Genomic DNA, 5000 nt, shown 5'->3' on the forward strand with positions numbered 1-5000 from the left:
ACATGCAGCAGTCCCAGGTGAGCTCTTAAAAGATTCTTAAATAGTGCTTTTGCATTTACTTGCTTTTGCTCAAACACAGCATAATTTCTCCTTAGGACTACTGCATGCCTGGCAAGAGCAAGAAGTGTGTTCATCTGAACCACCGTCCCCCCTTTACCCTGCTTGGGTAGGCCGAAAAGCCAAACCCAGTCCCACTCACTCAGTTCTTGCACCTTAGCACCACAATACGTACCCAAAAGCTGGCGCACATAATTCCGTATATCAGTTAGAGCGGAGCATTTAAAAATGAGATGGTCAAAATCCTCATCCTCTACCCCACAGACCGCACATGACCTTTGGAACTTGAGTTTGTGGAGCTGATGCAGGACGATACTGGTATAGTACCTCCTGTGCCTAAGCTTAAAGTCAGTATCAAAAACTGCATGAGGAATGGAAGGAACAAGCAGGTTACTCCAAATTGATTTTATGTCTTTGTTAGGGAACAAAGCAGCCCAGTGTGGCTCTGACGCAGGTTTTTTAGTAAGCTTCTGAATTAGAGTATCATAGATCACTTTAGTTTTTATTTGCGTGACTGGCACATTCCTCTCACCCTGACACAGGAAGAAGCTCACAGCATCACCCTGCACTTGATTACTACATTGCTTCAGAGCCCTCCAATTCTCGTCCACACAGTCATTTACACTCATCCCCAGTTCAGTAATTTGCTTTCCCTTAAAAGGCCCTCCCGCCCTTCTCAGTGCTATCAATGTTTTGGTTTTATCGAAAGTTAAACCCCACCTCCCCCCACAGACTCCCCCCAGCGTAGACAAACCCGCCTCGCGGAGAGCCTTGGAAATGAGGGGCCTGCCCTTATGGGAGAAGAAAGGCGAGTTGAGGAAAGGTAATTTCATCACTTGCTCTTTAAATTCAAAGTCAGGTCTGAGGTGGGGCAGAAACTTGTCCCAAGCCTCCAGCACCTCGCGATAGAACCCCGGCAACCCCCCTGTAACATTTCTGGGAGAGAAAGCGTACAAATTGTAACTGCTCCTCTCACCATACTCTGCCAGGAAGCCCGCCAAGGTATCTTTCCAAGGATGCAGCCTCGAGTGATCCAGAAAACGCCCTATTAATTTGACCCTAAGTGCATCTCTTTTGGCACTAATGTCAATCAGATCTAAACCCCCCTCCCTTTTTTTAGCTATTAATGTCCTGCGAGCAATCATATTTCCCCTCCCCTTCCACAAAAACGAGGAGATCACACTGTTCAGTGAATTTAGCGCCCAATCCGGCAGCTCACAGGACCCGAGAATATGGTTAATTTTGGACAAAACTAGAGCATTAGATACAATTACCTTTCCTCTGATATTCAGCCCTCGCGCTTTCCACAGATTACATATGTTTTGAGTTTTTTTAATCATTTCCTTCCAGTTTCTATCCCTAGCTTTAGCCCCATCTTTCCCTACATAGACTCCTAAGATTTTCCTCTCCTCGTCAGTTACTTTAAAACCCCATTTGTTTGTGTCAAACCCTGCCTCCTTGAAAACCATTATTTCTGATTTAGAATTGTTTACTTTTGCCCCAGAGGCCATCTCATAGTCATTTATATGCACCATGACCCTCTCTATATGTGTACTGTTATTTAAAAAGATATTTATATCATCCGCGTATTGAATAACTTTGACCATATTCCCTCTCTCGGTTTTAATCCCAGCTATTTCATTGTCATTAATTATGCTTAAAGCCAACGGCTCCGCCACAAGGCTGTATAGCATGGCAGACAGGGGGCAACCCTGCCTAATGGACCTCTGCAGCTCCACAGGATCAGTCAAGAAACCGTTGACCTTAACGCGGCTTCTAGCCTTTTTATATAATAATTTCACCCAATTTATGTATTTTTCACCAAACCCATATTTATTTAATACCTCCCACATAAACTCATGTTCCACCCTGTCAAATGCTTTCTCTAAGTCTATCCCTAATAAACACCCCCCCTCTCTATTCATACTATCTACTAGGTTTTTTATTGCAATTATATTATCACTTATATCCCTATCCGGAATGCTATAGGTCTGAGTGTCAATGACAATAGTTTTAATTACCTCTCTCATCCTATTAGCCAACACCTTTGCTATGATTTTGTAATCTGTATTTAACAGGCTTATGGGTCTGTAATATTCCAGCCTATCTTTTGTACCTTTCTGCTTGTATATTAATGTGATAATCCCTTCCGATATCTTGTCAGGCATGATATTTTGCCTCGCCATCTCATCAAAAACATGTAACAAAATGGGAGAGAGTAAAACAGAAAACTCGTTATACACCTCGGCAGTAAGGCCATCAGAACCTGGGCTCTTATTGTGTTTAAGGCTTTTTATGACTGCCTCTATCTCCTGCCTAGAGATAGGCAAGTCACAATAATTTTTATCATTTTCACTTATTTGGGTTCCTATCTGATTCGTCATTTTTACTATGTGCTCCTTTAGAGGCCCTTGCCCTTTATACAGCTCACTATAGTAGTCTTTTACTATTTTTAAAAGGTCCTTGCTTTCAGTGCATACTAGGTCCTCGCTGCTCACCAGTTGATTTATATATTGCTTCTCTTGTTTTATCCTCTCCAGCCCCAGAAAAAAACCCGTGCTTTTTTCCCCTTCAAGCAGGAACTGCGACCTACTCCTGACCGCGGCGCCCTTGCAACGTTTGGTCTCAATATCCGTCAGTTTATTCCTATATAATTCATAGTTTTCACTATTATAATTTGTATCTAGCTCCATCTTCTCTAATTCCTTGTTTAATAAATCATTTAACATGCTCTCCTCTCTTTTCTCTTCCCATTTTTTATTCTTACTATAACTAATGCTTATTTTCTTTATTCTTAATTTAATTTCCTCCCAGTATTCTATTTTATTATCTACATATGGCATGTCATATGCACTTTGGGTTAGTAATTTCTTTACTTTATTCTTATACGCTGTGTCCTCCAACAAACTGTTATTATAGCACCATGTGCCCTTGCCTTTTTTAGCCGTGCTGTCACCAAATTTTAAATCCACGTACGCGTGATCGCTCCATGCATTAAACACATACTTCATGTCAGTAACCCGTTTAACTAGACCCGAAGCCACCAGGCCCAGGTCTATTCGGGTTTGTTTTAACTTGCCCAGGACAACCTGTCTTCTAGAATAACCCCTTGTCCTAGGGTTAATTACCCTCCATACATCCATTAAGTTTTTTTCTATCATGATATCTTTAAGTGCAGTTCTACTCGTGTCACACCTAAATTTATCATTATAATTGTCACTACTACTAAGCGTGATATTATAGTCCCCTAGAATAATAGTATTATTATTTATCCACTTGTTCAGACTTCCGAAGAAGTTTCTGCGTTCCTCCTCAATACTGGGCGCATGTATATTAATCAGTCTAATTATATCACTATTTATTAATATATCCACTATCACACACTTGCCATTGCTAGCTCTATATACACATTTACTACTAGTACTAAGTTTTCTGCTAATTAGTACTGCGACCCCTCGTGCTCGCCCAATACCCTCCTGGGAGTAAATCACCCCTTTCCACAGTTTTTGAGCATGGCTGACAGCCTTTAGGTCCCACCCAGTTTCTTGAAGACAAATTATGTCCACATGTTTGTTCCTATCAAACACTGCTCTCATTTTACCTGGGTCTTTTAAGCCATTGGCATTAAAAGAAAGAAAAGACTGAGAGTCAAAGGCCATGAGGGCTGTCAGTAAAGGCACATAAAGCATAGCAAAACAAAACATGGTGTTATTTTTTCAGTGCTTTATTCCGATTATCAGACCCTTTTATAATCTCTCCATCCCTTTTCCTCACCCTTTGGCCCTTCTCGATGTCCATGTCTGAGTCCGAGGGGTCACTTAATAGCAGCGGGGAGCCGCAGTTCCCAATGTCTTGAGGAACAAAGCTGTCCAGGGAAGACCCCATCGCCGCCTTTTCCTCAGCCCTCTTTCGCAGCTCTACCTCTGCGTCTTCCAATAGCACCGCCTTCGGTTTCCTCGCAACCAGTCTCCCCACTCGGGCCTTGCCCGGCTTGGTCTGGACTTGCTCCTTCAGCCTGGCACTGGCTCGTGCCTCTCCCACCTTTAGCTCTGGCTGGCTGGGCACCAGCCTTGGCCCACTCAGATCAATCTGGCTGGACGCCGTCTCCGGCACCTCCACTATTTCAGTTCTCCTCCCTGCATCGGTCGTCCTCCGTGGCTTCACCACCACGCCTGCTGCTGTCACTGGCTCCACCCCTGCACCTGCCCTTGTCACTGGCTCCACAACTGCACCTGCCTCTTTCGCTGGCGCCGTAGCTGCACCTGGCTCTGTCACTGGCTCCACTGCTGCACCTGCCCTTGTCACTGGCTCCACAGCTGCACCTGCTTTCACCGCTGTAGTCTCTGCCATACAGGCTGCAGGCTTCGGCCTCATTACAGCCGTAGTCATCGCCGTTCTCTCTTTGTTCAGCTCGCTCACACAGGTCCCCGCAGCAGCCTCATCATCCTCTTCCTCCTCCATCTCCTCCTCCTCCTCCTCCTCCTCGTCCACGTCCTCCTCCACGGTGCCAGTGCTCGACGTACCGTCGTCGCTCTGCACCTCCTCCTCCTCCTGCTCCTCCTCCACCTCCTCCGCAGTCCCCACCATCTCCTCTTCTGTCACCTCCACATGGCACACACAGCTGTCCGGTGCCCGCTTACATCCCTTGCATTTGTTAGTCTTTCGTGTGGAACACTCCCTAGAAAAATGCCCTTGCTCTCCGCAGGTGTAGCATGTGAACTCAGGGCATTCTCTTTGAACATGCCCAGGCTGCATGCAGAGCCTACATATTTTGGTCTGCCTGTCATGAATTACCCGGAAATACTCCGAGCCCAGCACCGTGTTAAATTTTGTAGAATATGGTAGCGAACGGACTCTTTCGTTGAATTTAACTCGTAGAAATCGAGTGCCGTCCGTCACCTTAGAGCCTGGCCACATTCTGCATCTAATAGGTGACATAGGCG

The sequence above is a fragment of the Anarhichas minor genome, unplaced genomic scaffold (genome assembly GCF_050575085.1).
Source record: "Anarhichas minor isolate MPS153535 unplaced genomic scaffold, ASM5057508v1 ptg000118l, whole genome shotgun sequence".
NCBI lineage: Eukaryota > Metazoa > Chordata > Actinopteri > Perciformes > Anarhichadidae > Anarhichas > Anarhichas minor.